Here is a 25272-nt window from a genome sequence, read left to right as displayed (position 1 = left end):
CTGAGGTTCACTTGCTTATCGGCAAGCTAGTCCCTGTTGTGGCGATTCACTCACTTGAAGGTTCACGCTGCTAATAGGCATCACATGCCTAACCCACAACTGGGTGCCGCACAACCAACACAAGATGAGGATCCACAAGCCACTGCGCAATCCACTAGAGTTGCCTTTGGCACTCCACCGAGGAAGGCACAAGAACTTCTCACAATCACAATGATCAGAGCCGAAGACAATCACCTTCCTCCACTCAATGATCCACCTAATCACCGGGCCATCTAGGTGTCGACAAACACCAAGAGTAACAAGATCTCCACCAGCCCAAACCACCCAACTAGTGCCACAAGATGCTAGACCACTAAGCAATGCACTAGAGGCTCTCCAATCTCACTCAAGATGCTCAAATAAAGTGTGCAAGTGAGTGGAGTGGATGTGCTTAGCTCTCAAAGGGTGTATGTAGTTGTTAGAAGTGCCAAGAGAGTGGCCAAGACCGGTCACCACCTCTATTTATAAGCCCACAAGCAAATAGAGTCTGTTACCCCTTTAAGTCAGCTCTTGTAGGGGCACCGGACATGTCGGTGTGGCACCAGACATGGGGTGGCAGTGCCCCTCCAATAGTCATCTGGACAAGCGGTGGTGGCACTGCCTAGGGTGGCGGTGACCACCCAGCCAACTACCCGAAAACCCCAGCCTCTAGAATTTTAAGGCGGTGGTGGCGGTGCCGCGGAGGTGACCACCCCCATTTCACCTAGTCTCTAGAAGGAAATGGTGGTGGCACTGCCCTCCTCATGGCGGTGACCGGGTGATGCACCGCCCTCACAGCGGCGGTGCACACCGGTGCCCGCTTCACCTCTCCTGTGTCTCAGGCACGTCTAGGTGGGCACCACCCTAGGGTGGTGGTGCCACCGGACAGGGTGGTGGTGCCCCACCAGAGAACCCACCTCTCGGCCTCCTTAGCCAGTCACCACCACAAGGGTGGCGGTGCACTGGACAGGGCATGGTGGTGCCATCGGGACAGCTCCCCAATCCCGACAATGCCTCCTTTACTTCACCTTTTTCATCACCTTTGCAAATGTGCTAACACTCCAAGTGTTTCATCATCATGTGCAAGTGTGTTAGCATTTTCACAATCATTTTTCAAAAGGTTAATCACTTTCTTACTGATTGTGCACTAGGCCTAAAATGCATATGCAAGTTTTCCAACACCTAGTGGCACTAGACGATCGAGTTGTCCGATAAGAGCTCCCCTCTAATAGTACGACCATCTATCCTAAATGTGATCACTCTCTATAGTTTTTTTTCACCGAAAATAAAATGGCCCCATGGATATCACCTTTGCCTTGAGCCCATTTTAGTTTTTCTCTTTCTTCTTTTCCAAATTTCGGAGCTTGATCATCACACTAGGGATGAAGCTAGGAAAAAATTTAGGAGGGGCTGAACAAAAGTGCTACAGTGACTTAGCTCTACTATGACCCCTCACAATAGACAAATATGATAGCCAGAAGTAGTCTTATATAAAAAACATTGATTAACGATGAAATTCACAAAATACATCATGGAAAATAAAGGATGCCGTTCATTCATACCGAAAGGCCAAATTATGAAACAAATAGATGGCGTGTGATGTTGACACACATCATTCATCCGAAGTAGCAATCTACACAAATAGACATAATTGATTAGTCAATCATATATGGACCTCCAAATTATGAATTTAGAAGAGAATAGAGCATACCACTATTTTTTAGGCAATAACATACGACGCTTTTTCATCTCTTGAAATCACTTTTTGATCTTTCCATTATCAATCTTTCTAAATATCTCCTTCTCATTATAGCATATCATCAAGTCGTTGAGCCATTCATCACCCATTTTACTATGCAAATCTGTCTTTATAATGGACATGGCTGAAAATATCCTCTCAACTGAAGCCGTTGCCACCAGGTAATATCAAGGTTAGCTCAATGAGACGATAAACCAATTTATAACATGTGTGCATATTAGTCTTCACCATAATTTCAGCAACTTTTCCAAGTTCAGTGCATCCAAGAAATTCTAGAGTTCTTCTAGCATGGTTCACAAACTGTCTAAGTTGATTTGGCAAAACAGTAAGATCACCAATATCAAAATCCTTAGCATAAATTTCAGCAAGCCTCACAAGTTTGTCCACATCAAAATTAGAGAAGGAGTTCCTTAGGGTTAAAAGCAGCCATACATACTAATAACTCTGAACTAATTTCACCGAACCGATGATTCATCTTAGTCAAGATGGCAGTCAATAGGCGACAAAAAAATCTCAACATGATAGTAATGCATGTTTGTTACCTTTTGCTTTCTTCATCTAGATGTCCCTCTAACATTTATTTCCTTACCCATATCTAGCACTTCAATCTCATTCTTCTCATAGAATGTTTTCACTTTTTTGAGTAATGGCTCCCATCCATTTTCCCTCATATCCTGCAAGCTATCTTTCACATACGTGATCAAATGCATTGCCTCAACTATGTCTTGATCCTTCCTTTGCAAAGCACGTGACAAAATATCTGTCATGCTCAACAATTCAATCATCAAATGCAGGATGAACACAAAATCAAAGCTCTCCATTTTTCTAATTAAACCTAAAGCTCTACCATTACATGTTGGTTTAATAGAATCTTTCTTCACTATCTCAAGGATGTCTATGATAGCCTCCCACATCACCAAAATGCGAAGCAAAGTTTTAAGATGTGAACCCCATCTAGTATCTCTAGGCCTAAGCTAGGCTACTTCTTGATTTAAACCTCTTCCAGTCATAATCTCACCATTCTCAATCTTTTCTAGCAACACATCATGATGCTTTGCAAGCAAGGCATCTTTTCTCATACAAGATGCACCCACATTATTGATTATTAAAGGAATATAGTTAAAGAAATCTACAATGTCTGCACTAGAAATCAAAACGGTAACAACCACTAGTTGCAATTGATGGGCGAAACTAATGCACATAGAAAGCATAAGGATTTTCATCATGAATCAATTTCTGCACCCCATTAAATTCATCTCTCATATTAGAAGCTCCATCATACCCTTGCCCACGGAGCATAGAGATAGACAAATTGTGACTTGAAAGCATACCGACCAAAGCTTCTTTCAATGCAATAGTTGTACAACTCTAAACATGCTTGAAGCCCAAGAAATCTCTCCACCACTTTCCCTTCATCATTCACAAACCTTGCACAGCCACATTTGTTTGTGTTAGTATAATTGTAGAAATAATTGTAAAAAATCTATGCACAAAATTGCAATTGTAGAGTACTAACCTTAGAATCACTACCATTTGCTCTTTTATTGATACATCTCGAGACTGATCAATAAGCACCGAGAATTTTCTACCTCGAATCTCATCCATAAAGACAAGCTGTGACTTCCTCTGCACAAGCTTTTGCAATGGTCCTTTTGTATATCAAGCAGATAACATTTGGCAATTTTTAGAACCTTTGTCATATGCAGTCCTTCACTATCTCAACCTTATCTTTATACCAATCAACCATCTCTCTGAATGTACCCTTGTTGAGGGAAGTAGAACTCTCATCATCTCCACTGAAAAGGTTGCCCATGTGATATGAGAAATCTTGCAACATCTAAAGATGTCAAACGAATCTCATATCGTTTTTCTTCCTCCGTGCTTACCTCAACTAATTTTCGACCCACACTTGTCCTTTGGTTCATAAAGTCATCACACTTTAGCCTAGCCTCTACATGAGTCTTGCAAACACATGTGGTTACTAAAAGTATCCTTAGCTTTCTTCCAATCCACATAACCTTGATGTGTAAAGACAGAACTCCCAAATTTTTCAGCCTTTGCCGAATTAAAGAAGAGATAGCAATATAAGCAATAACCTGCATCCTTGGACTCACTATACTCTAGCCAATCAAATTCATCAAACCAAGTCTTTTGAAATGATCTCCATTCACCACCCATCCATTTGCGAGGAAATGGAAATTCACGAGGTTGGGTTGGACCACTCAAAGCATATGCTCTTTTTACTTGGTCTCTAATTTCAGGTTCATAAGAATTGATTGGTTTGCGATTTCTAGGGTCAGCAATTAGGTTTGAATGACCAAACTCTGCCCTAGATTTCTTCAGTTGACTTGTGCTCTCATTAGTATGTGGAGTTGCGCCACTACCACTTGAACTTGAATAGTAGTTCTGCAAAGTTCTTTTCGACGACATACTAAAAATCTAAAATTAAAATCTATCATGAATCAAACATTCCATCGTTCAATCATGACTCAATTTCACAACTAAAAAATCACCCGCTTGGCTGCTGCTCACTTGGATGCCTAGCGTCATGCCGTTGCTGCTTGCCCCCTAGCATTGCGCTGATGCGGATTGCGTCGCCTACTCATGGCCACCGGACGCCGTGCCGCTGTAGTCTACCCCCCTCGCTACGGTGTGCTAGGTGTGCGGCGTGCTAGAGCCGGTGCGGTGGCACCTGCCCGCCCCGTCTCTCCTAGAGCCGCTGAGGAGCCATGCGCCCGCACGTAGAAGCAGGCTGACCGCCGACACCATCCACTCGGGAGTCGGGACCTCGGGTCACGGCCAAGGAGTCACACCGTCACAGTCGTACAGGAAGGGGAGCGGGGAGACGGGGAGTCAGAGGGGATCGTAGAAGGGGAAATTGGGTGCATAGGGTTTCTTTTCACCAATTGGACTTTGGGCTTTGATTGAAATTGCTGGCCCAATAAGCAATAGAGGTCTCCTGTAAATCTTAACCCCTCCTACCTAATACATATATGCATGAAATTTTAAGAGGGCTTCAGGGGGGCTCCACGTGCCCAGGGAGCAGTAGGGGGGGCTCGAGCCCCCCGCCACCACAGCGTTGCCTCCGTCACTGTCATAACATGTGTTCACACCACCACCATGATCTTCATGTCATGTGGCCATCTCCATCCATGAGTGCCGCCTAGCTCCTTCACTTGGGTTGGATCCAACCTATCTCACATCCACACTTAGAGCATAGGGTTAATCCAAATATGTTTCATCAATTAGCCAAAATCAAACTAGGGCTTTCAACGCACGGCAGGGGAAGGTAGGTGCGGGCGAAGCTCCAGCGGCCAGGGATGGATGGATCCGGGGCGGGGAGAGGGGGCAGAGACAGACAGCTTGGAACCACGGCTCCGCCGGTCATGATGGTGGGGGCAGACGGGCACAGGTTGCAATGCTAGGAGTCGGGGAGGAGCGGGCGCTGAGCTTCTTTTCTATCAGTGGGGGCGGACGGGGGAAATATCGAATCGGTATTTTCCAGTTACCAGTGATATAGGTGGGTAATTTTTGCGAACTTCCTCCACTGAAAGCCGCTGAAAGTAGGTCGGAAGGGGCTGCCAAGTTTTCACTGTGCCAAAAGATGTTTTCGGAGAAAGCAGTTGGACCATTTCGGGTCCTTTTGTTGGCTTTTGGTTCTGGGAAGCAAAAGCTGCTCCCAAAAGCCAAACCAAAGGGACCCTCAGTTCACAACAGTTTTTTTCACATCTCTATGTCACATCAGACATTCGAATGCTAACTAGGAGGACTAAGCATGAACTAATTATAAAACTAATTGCACAGGAGTAGACTAGTTAGCGAGACGAATCTATTAAGCATAATTAATTCATCATTAGCACATGTACTGTAGCACCACATTGTCAACTTATGGACTAATTAGACTTAATAGATTCGTCTTGCAAATTAATCTTAAACTGTGCAATTAGTTTTGTAATTAGTCTATATTTAATGCTCTAAATTAGTGTCAAAAATCCGATGTGACATGGACTAAAGTTTAGTCCGTGAAACCAAACACACCAGGCTTCTAAAGCAACCCTGACATCCAAGATGGAAGTGTGAATTAGGCACCTTTTCTTTATAAATGTGCTAGTACCCTAGTGGGTCTTAGGCTCTTAGCCATAAGGGTCCATAGTCTTAGGGGCGTTTGGTTCTTTAGTCATTCCTAAAATTTATGTCACATCAAATGTTTAGATACTAATAAGGAGCATTAAATATAGATTAATTACAAAACCAATTACATAGACGAAGGCTAATTTGCGAGACGATTTTTTAAGCCTAATTAATCTGTCATTAGCACATGTTTACTGTAGCATCGCGTTGTCAAACCATGGTCTAATTAGGCTTAAAAGATTCGTCTCGCGAATTAGTCGCAAGTTATGCAATTAATTTCGTAATTAGTCTATATTTAATACTCTATACATGTGTCCAAACATTCGATGTGACATGAATTTTATGAGACACTGCAGGAACCAAACAGAACTTCTTCCTGGCACCTAAACCACCAATAGAAAAACGATTGTGATATCTTCCCTCCATAAATTAGCTCCTTTGTCATTGTCGTGTAGCAGCAGCTAGAACTCCTTGCTCCGTAATGTTTCGCTTAAACTCTGATACAAATGTGCCAAACTTCGTAGGAGACTTATTACTCATTACCTTGCAATAATTTTGAACAAACTTATTATTTTATTATTAGGAATAACTTGATGAGCCATGTTCTCGTCAGAGGGGTGGAGTTAGCTGAGCTTGTTGACGACAAAGTCTTATCCTATTATGAAAGAGCTATTTTGGTAGAGCGGCTCCTTCGTATGATCGAGCTCTGGCCCTGGCTCCTTCCTATGATCCTATATTGTAGCAAGAAGCCAACTTTATCTCTTCTCTTAAAATAAACTATTTTTTATTTCAGTGGCTTCGATTCCTCCGCAGAGTGAGCTGGAGATCTCGCTGAAAACCTCCTATGGCTATTTCGTACTTGTGCCGGAAGGAGAACTCAAACCGTTAGAAAACCAAAGCGATACGTCTCGTACTCCAATTCCATCGGAACTGGATCTACTTGGGCCGCAAAATATACCGCGGGCATATCCCACACGCTCCCCCCTCTTCGCTCTCCCTTCGTCCCCTCTCGCCGTGGGACACACCAGATCGCCAACCCCGACCTCACCCCCACGTCAATGGCGGCCGCCCTGGCGAGCCGCATGGAGTCGTGGGTGCGGGACCAGGCGGCTCGGCTGCAGCCCTGGGCGGCGGCGGCGCTGCCACAGGCGCCGCGATGGCCCGCCTGGCCGTGGCCCGGGGGGACCGCAGGCGCCAGCGGGAGCGCATGTTCCGGGAGGAAGTACGAGCGCCGGAGCCGGCAGCTCCGCGAGCTCTGCCGCGCCGTCCGCGTCGACACCGCCGCCGAGCTCCAGGAGTTGCTCTGCGCCATGGTCCTCGCCGAGTGCGTCTACAAGGTCCATGCGTTGGCCATTCCCTCAATTTTGTTGCACGGCTCGTCCTGTACCTTACCCATCACGATGAACGGATCCATAGATAGATCTGTGCAGACATTTTCGGCTGGAGATTGGTCCGAATGGTGCATGCAGTAACTGTTATAGTTATGCAGTACGAAAGTTTGGAAACTAGAATGTTTATTAGTTGCTGAACATAGAGTTGCATGCCTCTTCTGGTGGGGGAAGGGTAATGAAATCTGCACGTCTCTGTGTTCTAATGATCATGTAGTGTTCCATCCACCAAATGTAGGCACATCATCTTGGGACACTTTTTCTGAGCAAAACCATCTTGGAACAGTTGCAGTTGCATGCCTGATAATATTAATGTGGCATGTAGCATTTTGTGCTTTTACCATGAAGGAACAGCACCCTATCTTTTGATGTGCTTGCTTGATTTAGTTGTTCTTGGATTACTTGTGCTCAGCTTACTATAGCAGTTTCAAAACATATAAATTTTCCAGATTTTTTTTTTATATTTACATTTCAAGTCTTCATCCCTTTCCCTTAATCCCTAGTGTCTAATTTTTTACTAGCCTAACTGATCGATACGCTAGGACCCACTGTGCTTCCCAACCAGCTACCAGCCTTGCGCTTGTTTTAGAAGATATTTTCTTGCAAATGGATTGCATGAAATGCCAGAATGCTTATGCTGGTCCTAGCTTCCCATTGTACTGACACATTACATTGTTTCGTTCATTTTCATTTACAACATGTCCGATCATCATCTCTCTTCCGTGATGCAATTCCCTGAATATTCTGAGTTCTGATATATATGATTTGCTACATATTGCTTGCCACTGTATGGTTACAAAGTGGCATCCGTTGTCAATCTGAAGAAGAAAAAAATTGACTGAAGTAAAAGGCTTTGTTTTTGTTGATAGCTGTATGCTTTTGCAGAGACCTGTTTCTGAGATGATGAGATATATCAACAAGTTTAAGTCTGATTTTGGTGGAAACATTGCGTCCCTAGAGCGTGTTCAACCATCCTTGGATCATGTACCACATCGGTAAGCCAAAAGCTAAAGCCCACTTAAGGGTCAATATTTGTTGTGATTTGTTCTACTGTTTTTGTTCTTTGCAAAAGTTCGTAATCAAGCACTACAATCAAATACAATTGAGCTGTTTTTTGTGCAACTCTAATCTCAAGTAGATCAAGTTACCATGTACAGTCCTTGCTTTATCTGAGCTCCCTTAGATAAAGACACACAAAGAAATAGTCCTTTCTGTAATTACTGTGAGGATAGGGCAAATTATGCTATGGGATGTCCTAAATGTGCGATCTTTGCTGGAAAGCAAATAGGCAATCTAAAAAAGTTACTTCCACTCCTGGACAATCCTGTAGGCATTGGATCTTTACACAATATCTATATATTTGTTCTGATTATCTGTTCCTTATTTTAAGTAGTCCAAATAATGACAATCTGCACATGGTTCTGCTGTCTTTTTTTTTATATATATAAATCTAATTAGTGGTGAAATTATGCAGGTATCTGTTAGCAGAGGCTGGTGACACCCTATTTGCTACATTTATTGGCACAAAGCAGTACAAGTAAGAGTTTGATGGAACTTCAGACTCTCAAATGTCCATTATGTTTGCAGTAAAGTAATTGCATCAACTGTTCATTTTCCTCGTATAGAGATATTATTGCTGATGTGAATATACTCCAAGGGACCTTATTTCATGAAGATACTGCTCAGGATTTGGCTCCTGATGTTGACCCTGAACAAAATGATACCCAAAAGGGTGAGGAAAACCATGGGAAATCTTACCAAGAAACATCAAAGAAGCTAAGAAAATCAAAACCTGCAGTGCACCGAGTATGCATTTTCATGCTGAATCATCTTGTGTATCACATATCATTGTGGTTAGGATTTGGTGATTTGCCTAACTTAATATACCATACAGGGTTTCTTGGCTCGTGCTAATGGAATTCCAGCACTGGACCTATACAATCTTGCACAGAAAAGGAACAGGAAACTTGTTCTTTGTGGACACTCACTTGGTGGGGCGGTAGGTACCTGTAGATAATATACAGTATCTCATTATTTGCTCATGCATCTTTATTACAACTGCAGGTTGCTGCATTGGCTACACTAGCAATCTTGAGAGCTATTGCTACCACTCCATCTAAAGAGGATAACAGGCTTCATGTGAAGTGCATCACCTTCTCTCAGCCACCCGTTGGGAATGCTGCTTTGAGAGAGTAAGTTTCTTTAGATATAGCTAGAATGCTGCTCTTGATTGAGTATATGATTATTAAAAATACTATTAGCTAACACTGCTTATCTAGAGAGAGGCAAGTGTAACAGGTTTGATGCTATCAAAATTGCTCCTTTATCCCCTTGTTTTCCTTTTGTTAGTTATGTTCACAAAAGAGGATGGCAAGACTACTTCAAATCCTACTGTATTCCAGAAGACTTGGTACCACGCATTCTATCTCCAGCTTACTTTCACCACTACAATGCCCAAACACCTGAAGCATCTTTTATAAATAAAACTGGTGTGAAATCTGAAGAAACTATGGAGGCAAGTGCGGAAAGGCCCAAAGGGAACAATGGAGAACAACTCGTTCTAGGCGTTGGTCCAGTGCAAAAGTCACTTTGGAGGCTTTCAAAACTTGTTCCCTTGGAAGGGGTGCGGAAAAGCTTAAGTGTAATTCAAAAACAAACAAATGTTTTTGGGAAAGCACCATCACAATTGGATAGTTATTTGCAATCAAAGGTTGATGAATCAGAAGAATCACCCCAATCTCTTGAGATTCAAGAAAGTTCACAAGGAATTGCTCTTACCCCTTTATCTGATAAAGATGGAGGGAACGCTGAAGATAATAATAGGACTAAGAAAATAAATGCATCTGAAGCAGGGGGTTCTAAACGCTGGAGCAGGGTACCTTCTTTGCCTTCATATGTGCCATTTGGTGAGGTTAGTAACATATACCTTAAACTTTTTTCCCTTTTTTTGGGGGGTGGGGGGTGGGGCGGGCGTGTTTAGTCCCTTTTTCCTCTCGAACACATAGGAGAACTGTGTAAAGAAGTGGAAAGGGTAGAAATCCTGAGTAGTGAGTACACACCCAGACCCTTAATTCTTAGTGTACATGTGCGCCCGTGATGAAAATAAATCGACCACAACAAGGCTTAATTACTAAGTGCTAGGGAAAGACAAGAGGGAGAGCTCTCGAGCCCCAGCCATACCCCAGAGTTGTGTCTCTTCTTCAGCAAGTAGCAAGACACGCCATATTTGGGACAGTGCCATCAAAGTCACAGCGATTCTGATGCTTCCAAAGAGTCATACTGTCCAAGCCCCAATAATGATAAAAGAGTTGAGAATTTGTTGCAGCAGGCCATTCGTTGCCTCACTAGCTCTGCAACACCAGTCATCAAAGGACAAATCTCCAAGTGAAGGAGGCAAAACTTGGAGGCCAAAACGCTGCAGAGACTAAACCAAAACTGTTTTTCAAAGACGGTTTTTAACTCCTATTTAACATGGTACTCACTGCCCCTTTGTTTCAGATTGGAATTCTCGATTCGGTAAGGGAGATTTTCATATTTGCACGGCTTTACATGTAAATGAGCTTGTTGGAACAGAAAATTCCAGTCACGTGATTGAAGATCATCCATGGCTTAGCACTGCTAGGGCAGGATAACGAGCCAGCTCGGCTCGACTCATTCTGGCTCGTTAAGATAACGAGCTAGCTTGGCTCGTTATCTTAACGAGCCAGAAGGCCAGCTCAGCTCGGCTCGTTTACGAGCTTGGCTCGTTAAGCCTGCGAGCCATGTATAAAAAGGTACACAAAATATAATATTTGCATTTATCTAAAGCTTGAGAATAGTAATAATACAAAAGTAACACATCCAAAGTCAAACAAAAAATTAATATGTGCTAACATATATACAAGTATAATAATATACTATAATATTACACCATACATCCATGGTCCAAGCTCCACATCATACATACTGTGTCCATAAGTATCCATACATCCACTAAAAATAAAACGATAAAGTCATAGTAATCCCAAGTTTATAGGGTCTAGACCAGTCATCAACCAATTGTAAAGTGCAAGACATGAAGTAATACAAAAATACAAAAACTAATATAAGTTCTGCTGCTTTTATCCCTGGAAACGTGGCTTGTTTGGCTTGTGAGCGGCTTGCGAGCTGGCTCGAGTTGGCTCATTATAGCTAACAAGCTAAAATCTTGGCTCGGCTAACGAGACGAGCCGAGCCAGCCACGAGCAGAGCGAGCTAACGAGCTTCGAATTTTTTTGTCCAGCCTTACTTAGCACTAAAGAGCTACAATTTTATTATAAAAATATTACCTGTAGCATTTATACATTTTCTCTAATTTGACTCTAACGTTATGCCACAATGCTCTCTGTCTCAAGATATTCGTTATTTACCTGTTTGAACTTAGAAAATGTGATAAGTCTGAAACTTACTCGTTCCTAAGATTAGGTGATGAAAGATTGACACAATTATGTCATTTATTTAAAAAATCTTACTGTGCCATGCCTATTAATGCTCTGATTTTATATGCTTTCTTATTGACAAACTCTAGAAATTATCATACTTTGAAAAAAAAAATCATGCAGCAAAAGATTAGTTTTGTTATGTGCTATCGTGGTACATCCATATCTTGAAATGTATTTGATCTTTAACTTCTGTCATGAAAATATTATTATTGTTTTCAGCTTTACCTATTGGGAGATTCATCTGTCAATACACTTTCAGATTCAGAATACTCCAAGATGACGTCGGTATGAGCTTCTTACTTTGGTGCCCATTCCCCTTATTCTAAAAAGCTAAAATATAGGAAGCATGCTTTATTTTTCTTTGGTTTTGGTTGAGTTTATTACCATATTGGGTTTGGGTCCACTCATTTTCTTGCTATATTTTGGCAAAGGCATGTGCAGGTGCAGTCTGTTATATCGGAGTTAAGACAGCGTTTGCAGTCACACTCAATGAAGTCCTATAGGGCTAGATTTCAAAAGTAAGACCCACTATCAGGTTATCTTTAACTACATTAGCTCTTAGCCAAAACTTTCGTCTTCCATCTCACTGGGTCTTGTTATTCTGAAACTTTCATCTTCATACCAGACTTGACCCTGAAAGTTGTTGTGTTCTTCAATCTTAAACTTTGCATGGATTCTTCATAAACAGCTACATCATGATAGAGAATAAAGGGAATTTGTATTCTTTGTAATACTAACTCTTCTCTGTAAGCATTTATTTGCTATAAAGGTTAGATAAGGTATCCTAAATGCTGCACTCAACGTGGGGAAAATGTGATTAGTCTTGTGTTAGTGTGACTCAATACTTGATTGCTTATATTAATCGCAAGGTAGCCTACTTTAACTCATATTTTTTGGGAAACAGCTGCAACTGGCTCACCATTTTCCTGTTTGAAAGAGTGCACACAAGTTTAAGGACTGCCAGTGCATTTCTTTAATTGTGTTACATCATTCAGTCAGTCTCATTGAAATAAAATGACTACCCACAACTAATGTTGTTTCTTTCTTTATTATGCAGAATATATGATTCATGCATGTGTGCAAATGCCCCCATTTTTACTGGCATTGAGCAATTGCCACAATTTTCACATCTACAAGAATTAATTGGTCTAACAGCTACGGATTCTGTTGAACTTGGTGATATCGTGGACCCTCCTGTTATCCGAACTGCTACTTCTATTCTTCCTCTTGGATGGAATGGACTCCCTGGTGGTAAAAATGCTGAGCCCCTGAAAGTTGATATAATTGGGCATGACCTGCAAATGTGCACTCTTTTCCAGGCACAGATAAATGGAAACTGGTATGAATTTAGCTTGTGAAATAATTTACAAGTTTTGGGAAAAAAATCTTGACAAAGTCTATTTTTTAATTAAAAATGTAAATGGGTATTCACTATAAGCTTTTGATAACATTTTAAAGAAAAATTTGGTGCCTTCTATCTTGTGATACTCCAGTCTTTAGATCGTCTAGAACATTCAGGTCATGATGCTCAAGATCTATCTTTTTTAAACTGTCATTCAAAAAGGATTCTGTGTATGTTAGTGGTTCAATGTACATGAAGTTTGAAACCATCAGTGAACTACATGCTTTGTGGAATTTGAAATCATCTATATTGAACATATAAACGAATCATCTAATTGGTTATTTCATAATTAAGGCTTGTGTCAGGGTGGCTAGCAGTAATATTACTGTAAAATATCCTTTATGTTTACTTATTGCATTTGATTGATTGGTTACCGTGTACAAGATTTACTCCATTGTTATATCTGCAAGTATTCCATACTTTAATTAATGGCTTTTGTATACAGGTATTCCACGGTAATAGAGACTCTACCATCAGTCACTTCATTCTCACCAAATGGAGAACTGCAACCTACATTACAAAAAATGCGGATTCTTGTTGGACAACCACTAAAGCAGCCTCCAAATTACATTAGTGAGGCTTTCATGGTTCCTGTGATGACAGGTGCCGATTCAACCCCGGACTTTGGATTCGAGTCATTATTTGAAGATAAAGATTGCTGCAAGGGTTTGAGTGGATTTCTCATATATGGGACAAGTGATTTTGTAACCGTATGTAAAAAGGTCTACGTTAGGACTCGGAGAGTGCGATTGCTTGGATTAGAGGTATCCCCATGTATTTAGGTATTGTTATAATATGTCCCTTTACCTATGTTCCATGGAAATTCTACATATCGGATATATTTGTCTGATGTAGGGGGCAGGCAAAACATCCCTGCTTAAAGCAATGTTAGGACAACTTAAAGAAAGAAATAGCGCTGTTCTTGAATGCATACATGTCGATTTGCATGGCAAGGGAATATCAAGTGGATTGTGCTACATAGATTCTACAACAGTAAACTTGCAGGTACTGTTGCTACCTTTTGTTCTCTTATAATATATTCTCTCAAGAATCTACAATTGACTTTTGATGCCGCATAAACCATTTTAAAATGGTGCTACTTGTTTTCCAGTTTCACACTGTTGTTATATGCTGATACAACTGAAACTGTATTATCCTCTAGATTTTACACAACTGCATTGGGCTTGCCTGCACCACTCAGGAGTGTAGTATGGAAAATATAGTAGGGTTGTGTGACATGAAATTAGAGATGTATGGATTAGAAAACCATCTGGGAAAAACTATGCCTTGCTCCATTTTTTGCCACTCAATGCTTACTTTTTTTTCCCTTACATCACCGATGGAGTCTTTTTATCTAGAATGATCCTGATTCTACTGGAGTTACCTTTCATTACCTCTGAAATGTGTAATTGATCGGTATAGTTTTTGGTTTTCATGGTTCATAGAAGAGCAGAGCAGATACATGGAGAATAATTTGTTCCCGGTTCTTGTCCGGTGATTTCCTTTATGATCACCGAAGTTTTGTTTGCCTATACGCTGAATGTCTAACCACTAAGAGTTATTATGGACTTGTCTTCTATCAGGAGCTACCTTTGGAGGTTGGGCGGTTCAAAGAAGAACTGTCGTTAGGACTCCATGATATCAGCAGGAAGACTGACCTTGTTATTGCTGTGCATAACCTAGCACACCGAATTCCACAGTATCAACAGTCCAATACTTCTCGGCCTCAGCCTGCTCTTTCACTTCTCTTGGATGAAGCCAAGGCGCTAAGCATTCCTTGGATTCTTGCAATAACCAACAAATTCTCTGTTAGTGCGCATGAGCAGAACACATTGATCAGCTCAGCTATGGAAGCATATCAAGCTTCTCCTGATATGACAAAAGTTGTTAACTCTTCCCCATTTCTGATGCCAAGTGCTAGAAACAGTTTGCAGCGGATCAGATCAGCTACTGGGAATTTGGGGAACAAGGATCCAGAAAGCAGATCTGCTTATCTTCCTGTAAACTTTGCACTGTCACCATTTCAGAGGAAGGACATTGTTATGCATGTGGAGGGTGTTAGTGCCCTCCGTCAACTTGTACATCAAGTAGTCCTCAGCAATGAAGAACAAGCATTTGAGGTACATTTCTCTATTCTTTATTTTGTTTCTTGTGGGGGACAGGGAAAATCATAACATATGAATGCGAGCGTCTTAGAAACTTTCAGGCTTGACAGTTACCTTCACTGCATGATGAACAGGAGCTCGCTCGTGAGAGATTGGTGCAGGAACTGGCGAGAGAGAAAGCGGCCTCCTTGCAGATGAAGCAGAAGACCCCGAAAAGAGATGGCTCTGTTACAGCTGCTGCTGTAGGTGCATCTCTGGGCGCGGGCCTGGGAATTGTAATGGCTGTGATAATGGGGGCAGCATCAGCCCTTCGAAAAGCCGTGATTCATGTCTTCTTTTGATTCATCATTTATTTCTTATTTAAGGATGTCTGAATAAAAGCACTAGTGTAGGCAAGAAAAATGAAAGTTTAGGGCAGAATAGTCAGCTGATAGTGCCACATTTTGGCTGTGTATAGAATGTAGGTTAGGCCTTATTTTTTTTTTGCTGATCTGTAGTTTGTTGTATTACTGGAGTATGGCTTGGATATGTTCTACTTCACGTTTTAATTTAATTATATATCTGTATCATATCTATGAGTACTCGCCAATTTCCATCTATTTGTATTATTTATCCTTTTCTAACAGGGCTAAAAATTATATTAAAATTACAAAGCAGGTTTCTGAAGAATACATCTATATATTGAGGGCAACAGGGGAGATTGAGTGAGGCGAGAGCCAAGACGATCAGGGCAGTAGGGGGCGACGGTGATCGCGTACGGCTGCTCCCTAGGCGTCCCCATTTGGTTAGCAGGCATAATGTGGCTAGCATGCATGAGCGCGAAGACTCGATCCATGCGTGAAGACTCGATCAATGCGGAGAAGTGGTGCAAGATTTCTTTGAGCAGCTCTCGGCAATTCCCATTTCGTTCCGTAAAGCTAGGGTTCCTGAGGGCCTAGTAACGCAAATAATCTCTTCTTGATTCGGAGAGAACTCGTAACAGAAGAGAATTACCTGGCGGAGTGGTTCCTAGTCCATGCCCAATTTCACAATTTTAAGACGTTATGACTTTTCTAAAATCGATATATCTAGAAAAAGTTAAAACATCTGGCAATTTGAAAAAGAGAGAATAGTTCACAGGAGCGGTAGAGTTGAGGGTCCTATTGATAATTTCACGATAGAGATTTGACTTGCAAATTCAGCAAGAGGTTCCCACGGTGAGGTTGTGGATGAGATTGTTAGACCAAGGTGGGAGTTGGGTTTGGCAGCCGGATGACCCTCACCATCCTCCACACAGAGACCGTCACGAACCTAATTTCCACACCAGCAACAACTTTGATCACTAGCACCACCTCCACGCGGAGAGGTACTAGCTGTCATGACCTGTAGTCATAACAACTAAAACCTTTAATAAAAATCCTCTTACTCACCTGACACATAATCTCAGACTCTCATGTATCACCTTATCGTCCTTTTGTGAAAATCTCTGGTGCTACGTACTAGGACAAGGACTCCAAATTCATAACTCAATCCCTCAGATTTTCTCTAGTCAACCAAAGTCCAACTGAAGTTGACCAGTGGTCAAATGGAGGTCAACATCATGAGAAAGTTCTCTGTAAGATGCTAATCAACGTTCCTAATCTTCTACAAGTGAGTCTTTGTCTCTTGGACAATAAGAGTGACCCCAAAGTCAAAGAACCCAATCTCTGAATCAAATTCTCAAAGGCAGAGAATTGACGGAACGTTCCGTGAGCTTAGACGGATTGTCCGTCAATTCACTGAGTCAGCAAATTGAGTGGAGAGTGAGCTATTTTCCACCCACTCAGACTCAGTAGAAGAAAACTACAGGACGTCCCCAACGTAGAAGCAGTTGTTGCTGTCCTCGGTTCCTTCCTTTGATGTAATACTGGTAACACCTCTGGTGTTACGAGCTTGCTTAGCACCTAGGTTAATATCTGATAGCGAGTAAATAGCGAATGGCTTGTTTATTTGGTAAATAGCGAGTGGCTTGTTTATTTGATTAAGCACGAAAAATAATTTTTATAAATAAAAATAAAATATAACTTGTAATTGGTACTTAAATGAAATTTGAAGTGCAAGTTTAGTAGATGAAAATGCAACCGTTGAATTGGTGAATAGATGTTGTTCCATGGTATTTCTGATGGCTCAAAAATTGAATTGGAAATTAAAATTTGCCCTTTTCATTGAATCGGCGAAAATTCGAAGTTGTGTTGAAAGTACACATTTTGGCGATTTATAAAATGCAAAATAGTTAAATAAAGCCTGGATGTTTTGGTTCTATTGTTTGGTATAAAGTGTGTGCTATATCGTGAAATGGTTGTCGGCGAAATTTGGTAATTTTTTGACCATTTAAAAATTCAACCAAAACCTTGAATTCTTTTAAGTATGAAACGATAGTAGACAATGCCATTTTGGCATTCGATTTCCAACAAAAATAGGTTAATCACTATATCTATGTTTTTCGCACGATCGGTTGTAGTTAGGGGTATACTAGGACGTGGTGCAGGTCGTGGTTACAGTTAGAGTTACGATGCTCATGCAAAAATTGACCGAACTTCGCTAGAACGCGTTGAGAACATGTCGTTGGTGCTCTGTTCGTGAACCAGCACCTGTAGCGAGTGATCTCAGCCGCTCACCTCAACTACCTCGCCCCACTCGCTTTCGGCAGTTCATCCCAACTACTCACCGAGCTACTGAAGCCACCAGCGCATAGCACAAATATGCATTCAAGTAGCAAATATGCATGCATCATTAGCAGCTCATAGTACTAGCAGCGCTCAGCGGGTACACCCTATCGGCAGCACGCCATCACATCAAGAGCAAGCCTCAGTTGCTGCTACCCCCGCTAAGCGCCACCGTCCAACTGCCAGCTTCGTCGCATCACCCTGCAGCACAATCAATGCCTCTGCTTGCCTCTGTCTGCCTCTGCTTGTCTCTGTTCCCCTTTTTCCCTCTACCAGGCAAGCAGCTCAGAGCCCTTACCACCAGAGCAAAGCACGCACGCAAGCAACGCAACTCATCCTTGTCGTGTACACCATCAACGCCGCCGTCGCCCGACCTTCGCGTATACGCGTGAGCATGCGAGCCCCCATGGCCATGCTGGACCGCAGCCCCAGCTCCTCCTCTCCCTCCCTAGCTCGCCTCCCTCTGCTGGCCTTGGGTGAGTCGGCGCATGCCATGCCCGCTGCCCCGCAGCACCCGCCAAGGCCGCGCCCGCCGTCGCCCTACCCCCTCGCGAGAGAGCGCGAGTGCACGCGAGCCCGCATGGCCCCGCGCTGGACCTGCGGCACCATAGTGTTGCCCAACAGCGCCTGCGCGCGACTCCATCCCTGCTCCTCCGCTGCTATGCCTTGAAGCGCCGTCGCCATGCCTCGCTGCCGCCGTTGCGGCCAGTTGACCATCGGCTCTCGTGGCTGGACCACCTCGGGATGCCTCCAGCGAGGCCGCAGCCACCCCCACTGCACCGTGACCGCCCGTCGTTGCCTCCTCTTCTGTGGCCACGTGTGGTCATCGTGCCAAGCTCCGCCTCGGTCCGCGCCGTGGCCAAGCCGAGCCCGATCGTGGTCGCGCCCCTCCCCACGCCACTCCGTCTCTGCTGCCGTGCCCCGCAGCGCCCTCGCCGCGATAGTACCGCTGCCGGTGAGCCGCCCCATCGACCGGCGGAGTACTTCCCCTGCCCCTGCTCTGCTCGTGAAGAAGTAGGACTCAACCGCGAATAGAAATTCTTACTGTGTTCACTTTGCAAAAATGCTGGACTCGTAGATTTACAAATAGGGGCTTAGTTAATTCAGGAAAGTCTAGGCTTTTTGTGCATGATGGCCGCAGCGCTTGGGCTCGTTCGCGCTGGGCCAGCCTGCCACCGTGCCTAGGCCGCTCACGCCCATGCCTCATGGGCCACACGTGAGCCGGCTTGCTGGGCCATGCTCGCCGCGCCGCGGGTCACGGCCTGGGCCGCCGGCCGCGCGCCCATCTGGGCAGGTCTTGTGTCGCCCACGCCTGTTGCTGTTGCGCGCATGGGCTGAGCTGGGCCAGAGTTGGCCCAAGCGGTCCTCTTCCTTTTCTTCGTCTTTTTCTTTTATAAAAAACAGGGATCTTATAAAATTCATAGTAAATCATAGAAAAGTCATAAAAATGACAAACCAATTTTGTTAAGCTTCTAAAATCATGATCTATCTGATAGTTTATTTTGTTCGCATATGTTTTGTAGGTTTTTAGGGTTACTCTAATTATTTTAACATGCTTAATATTAATAAGACATAAACTTATAGGAATTTTTGTGAGAAAATGATGATAGTGTTGACTCTAAAATTTTTATAGTAAATTACTAATATTATTAGCTGCTCACTGTAATTTTTGTAGCTCCAGAGTAATTACTTTGCTAGATAGATAATGATGCACTATTTTAACTAAAGATTAAATCGATAGAATGGAATAAAAAAACACCTTGAAATTGTATAACTAAAACACTTGTTGGGAGATGACACCTTTCTCAACGATGTTGATACGTAGATTAGTACGTTAGTCATTAGAGCTAGCTTATTAGTTTGTAGTATGTACTCGGTTTTAAGAATTGTTGTTTTCTGGTTAATTAACTGTTGCATCATCTCTACATCGCATTGCATGTCATAATAGGAATGACGGTGGATCAATGGTATCAAATGGAGTAGCTAAAAAGATGGTGCCAGGGGTGAGGACACAAAGATGGAATGCTAACTTTTGGTTATAATTTATCCAGGCAAGCACCGGTGCATAACTCCTACTTTTCTGCACTTTAAATTATATTTGTGCATTAAGGTTTAAGGAGAGTGGTGGGTTGGTCCTACTTGTGCCTAGGGTACAAGCGGGGCATGTGTTTCGAGGTACCCAGCTGGGCACATTAATTCACGAATCGCTAGCGTTCTGGTATGGCTTGTCTACAGTTTAGCAACGTAGTAAGAACTAGAAGATGAAAGATGGTAAAATGATTCTGATTGCTTACCACCTGCTTGAAAGTAGCACATGTGCTTATATAGGATGGTTAGATAATAAACCAATGTTGACTGCTAATAAAATTGAAGGTAAGGACGCACTTTTAGTAATGCTTCTGCAGATGCAATAAGCCCACAAGCCAGATAGCCTTGCATATCCTTGGAATCTTTTCTTTCCTCCTGTTGGGTAAGTCTTGCTGAGTATAATTGAGTACTCAAGGTTTTATTTTCTCCTGTTGCAGATGATAGGTGGATGCTAGAGCTGACCCTTGTGTACGGATTCCTCCTAGTGAGCTCAGTGAGGATTCCTTTACGTTGTGATCATAGTTTAATTTATAACTCTCACTAAATATTTTTATAAATATAAGTTTTATAATCTGTTGTCATTGTTTATATATCAATGGTTCATCATGTCATGAATAGATATTTATTTCCACTATAACTCTGATCACATATTTATATTTCGCTGTTAAATTAAACTGTTCATAACTCTGATAACATGACTATATTCCACTATTATAAATGATAAATATGATACTCTGATGCTGTATGGAAAGTGATGTAAGAAATGGTTTAAGAATGTTGTAAGCTTTATTCTCTCATTTGTGATCCTGATGGAAAAATATGGATTTTTTGGTTCTCCCTTGGGGGTGTGCTCGACAGAACTACGTAATTTAGTGTCCTCCCTTGGATACTTAGTGTCTAATGGAAGACAAGTACTCCTAGGAGGCATTAGATTAGGTGGTTCTGCCACAGGTGATATCAGAGCATAAATGAGGAAATAAAGCTTCGAAAACCTTTTCTAAAATAAAATTTGACAACAAATTCTTTTCAAAAGAATAAAATGTCTTTATGCAAAGTTATATAAGTAGCCCTATTACTATAGTTATGTATCTAGGATAGATGACACTCTGCTGACTTAGGTAGGCTTAATCAATTTTTCTGTAGGTACACTGACCCCGAGCATAGTCCGATAGTATCGACTAGCTACAGGGAGAAAACGACGTGCCAAAAATCTAAAAATGGTTGCCCTATATGTTGGCAACAGTGGAAGGATGTATAGGAAGTGTATTCATATGTATCCTGTTTGTACATTGTAGTGCCCGTATTGCTTGTGTATATGCCATCCATAGGTGGCACACGTGTCGTATTGTGCATGACTAACTCATTCCTGTTCTAGAGTTCTTTCTGCACTATGGCTTCGTGCTCCGCGTTCACCTGTAGTTCACGCCTGTCATGACCCACATCTCCCTATACTCTTTTCTATGCTCTTATCAGACTCTTACCCTGTAGTCATACTAGTTAGTAATGTCCTCAGACATCGCTCGCCTCGAACGCGCAAAAAATTTGGTCAATTCATTCGTAGTGATCCCATGTAGGAACCTTGGTGGATCACGCTAGGACCACTGACCACTCTGACTTTATAAGCAGGGCCTAGCTTAGCCATTGGCACTACTACTCGATGCACTTTAGCTCATCTAGTTTTTCTTTTGAGCAAGCTTTTCAGTCAGTCCTTCTTTGCAACCACCGCCAGGAATGGCAGGAGCATAGGTTAGTAGTTACTACCTGAACATTGAGGGTTTCCCTAGAATCCTGCATGCCACCCTGCAAAAACTCGAAGTCATAGATCATCCTGAGTATGAGGGCCATGAGTATGAAAAGCATGGCACTGAGCGGTGTGAGGTTACCATCTATATTGGGAAGAGTGAAGAGTTCCTTAACTAGACTAAAGCCTAGAATGTGACCACAACTGGGTTTCGCTTTGTCGACACCTACCAGGTTGTGGCCCGCAAAGCCTTGTGGTACCTTTGCCATATCTATGAAGAGCCCATTGCTCGTACCCCATAAGGTTCTTTCCCCCTTTGGAAAAGAATTGATGGGCATGGAGGGCTTGTTTGGAGGCTTTGCAAGGGCAGGATGCGTAAGAGGATAGTCCTACCGTAGTGCACTTGACCATGTACCTGCTTGCTCTGGATGAGCAGTATGACCGGCAAGCCTTGGAACTGTGGAAGTGCCTCCGTCAAGCCGAGGAAGCCGAGATCTTCTCCTGGATGCTCTAGGTGCAACTTGTCGAAGTGCATGCCAGTACGGTAGCCATAGAGAGTCAGGAGACTGCCATGTCAGAAGCTCTAAAGGAGACTGAAGATCGGCATGCCCATTAGTTGGGAGAGGCCTATCTTGTCACCAGGGCCAAGCGGAGGATGCTGGTTGTGGAATGGCAGGATCCCTTGATTGTGGAGGGGATCCCTGTCCACCCGCCAGAAATAAGGAGAACTAGTGTTGTAGTACCACCAGCACCTCCATCCTCGAAAGTGTCACAAGTAGAACCTTTGATTCCTCTCACTCAGCCACTGCTAAGAGAGGAGGCAGATCCATAGCCAGGGCGGTAGAAGAATCCATCGAGCCCAGGAATGAAGATGCGTGGTCCAGAGTAGATTAGTTGCCTTAGGATGCTGTACCCATAGTAGTAGTGCTTTTCGTCGCTGCCCTCTGGTGTTATACTCTTACCATTGTTGTTCGTCCATAGTTGTTGGGATCTTCTGCCATAGGGAAGGTGAATGATGTGTCGAGAAGGGAAGAGTGAATGCCTATATGATGTACCCGTATAAGACCATTGGAGTGTGTATTTTGTTTATTTTGCTGTGTTCATTGCATCCATCTACCCTTAAGTTCATGAGACATGCTTAGAGTTTTGAAGGGAAATGTTAAGTGGGTTACAAGAGAAGTTACCATTCGGATGCCAACAGACCAGCCGTGATTGGATAACATAGGACACTATATCAACTAATTGTGGATGTCCTAGTAGAACACTTGAATCTCTTTAAATCCAATCCATTGTTGGATTTGAATTCCTTGTTCCTTGTTGCGAAAGGAACCCTTGTTGTTTGAATCTTCCCTTGCAATACTCCTCTTATTCTATGGTCTATGACCCCATTGCCTTTATTGCGTGTAAGTTGGTAGTAGTTGCCTGGTTAATAGCTTATGGTGCCACGATGAAACCGAGGGCCCCTATGGAACAGCTGCCACATGGTGACGCTGCTCGACACGCGCTAGTATCGAGGTTGTTGACCAAGTACCTTTACCAAGTTACACCGCCGTACCGCTTTTGCTACAAAATATTGTCCTTGGAAATGTTCAGGTGTTCAAATGGGAAATCCACAATGGGCTAAGGAAATAGTGTTCTCTCAAGGTAAGCAAGAGAATGTGGTTTCAGAGGAAGCATGTATGTCGTGATCTCAGTTCATATAGAGGTTGGTACATATTGTGGACAAGGAAGGGAAGGAAAGAAGAACACTAGGGAAAGAGTTAGCCTCGGGTAGTAGGGAGTGCTTGGAAAATCCTGAGTGGATGTCAAGCCCTTGCACTATGCATAGCTCGCCCACGCTACACACGCCGGGTCGTCGTCTCCGCATGCCCTGCGGATGCCGTCTATGTTGAGCCCTTTAGCACCCTATTCTCATGTGGCCACGGCATTGTGCTGCACCCGCCGTCCTCATGCACTGTGCGCTTCTCCTTTTCCTGGCATCTGGTTGATTCTTGACCCCACGCTCTCATCCCCATACTGGACCCCCTTTTCCTCTCTCTTTTTCTCCTTTTAGGGACACGGCCGCCGCCCGTCTACCTCGTTGAGCGAATCCCCTCTCCTCTCCTTATCCTTTCTTTATCGTTCACGCAGTGGAAGCACACCATGGCTGACTTTATCCCCACAGCGTGAACTGTCTGTGTACCCCACCCACGTTATCTCCACTTTCGGTGCATTATGCCCCACCTCCGTTCGCCATTATAAGATGCCATTGGTCCTTGCTCTTCTTCTTCATTCCCATCCCCTCGAATCCAACATAGAGCTACGAGATCCAGTCGTCATTGTGGAACTAGGATCATCAGTCTGAGGTGATTGTTTAATCTGAGAAGAAGAAGGATCTGGTTTTTGAAGAAGTTCAAGTTTCCTTTGGATAGTTGGTCTTAGGGTTCATGATGTTTGACTTCTCAGTTTCCTGTTTCTAGATCTGTTGGTCATACGCCATGTTTTGGATAATCATTATCTTGTTGTTTCTCCATTGCCCTCGTCTATCTTGACTTCTAGATTAGGTCACAGTTGGATTAGGTTGCTCTTAACCATGTATCTCTAAATCCTTGTGTGGTTTAGTATTTGAAGTCATGTAATCTTTCATGTAATTTATGATCTACGAAATGTAATCGCGTTTTCCCCTCTTCTGATTCTTGCTCCGAATCTTGGGACGAGATTCTTTTTAGAGGGGTTGGTTGTAACACCTCTGGTGTTACAAGGTTGCTTAGCACCTAGGTTAATGCCTAATAGCGAGTAAATAGCGAATGGCTTGATTATTTGATTAAGCACAAAAAATAATTTTTATAAATAAAAATAAAATATAACTTGTAATTGGTACTTAAATGAAATTTGAAGTGCAAGTTTAATAGATGAAAATGCAACCATTGAATTGGTGAATAGATGTTGTTCCATGGTATTTCTGATGGCTCAAAAATCAAATTGGAAATTAAAATTTGCCCTTTTCATTGAATCGGCGAAAATTCAAAGTTGTGTTGAAAGTACACTCTTGGCGATTTATAAAATGCAAAATAGTTAAATAAAGCCTAGATGTTTTGGTTCTATTGTTTGGTATGAAGTGTGTGCTATGTCGTGAAATGGTTGTTGGTGAAATTTGGTCAATTTTTGACCATTTAAAAAGTCCACCAAAACCTTGAATTCTTTTAAGTATGAAACGATAGTAGACAATGCCATTTTGGCATTCGATTTCCAACAAAAATGGTTAAGCACTATATCTATGTTTTCGCATGATTGGTTGCAGTTTGGGGTATACTAGGATGTGGTGCAGGTCGTGGTTACGTTAGAGATATGATGCTCACGCAAAAATTGATCGAACTTCGCTAGAACGCGTTGAGAACATGTCGTTGGCGCTCTGTTCGTGAACCAACACCTGTAGCGAGTGATGTCAGCCGCTCACCTCAACTATCTTGCCCTGCTCGCTTTTGGCAGTTCATCCCAACTACTCATAGAGCTACCG

General features: G+C 42.8%; 1 pseudogene; it reads left to right on the top strand.

The window, feature by feature from the left end:
- Window positions 1-6829: 6829 nt before the first annotated feature.
- On the top strand, window positions 6830-15852 carry LOC136467053 (uncharacterized; annotated as a pseudogene).
- The last annotated feature ends 9420 nt before the right edge of the window (window positions 15853-25272 follow it).

Source organism: Miscanthus floridulus, chromosome 7 (genome assembly GCF_019320115.1).
Source record: "Miscanthus floridulus cultivar M001 chromosome 7, ASM1932011v1, whole genome shotgun sequence".
Lineage (NCBI taxonomy): Eukaryota > Viridiplantae > Streptophyta > Magnoliopsida > Poales > Poaceae > Miscanthus > Miscanthus floridulus.
Note: the sequence above shows the minus strand (reverse complement) of the source record. Positions and strands in the feature narration are given on the sequence as shown.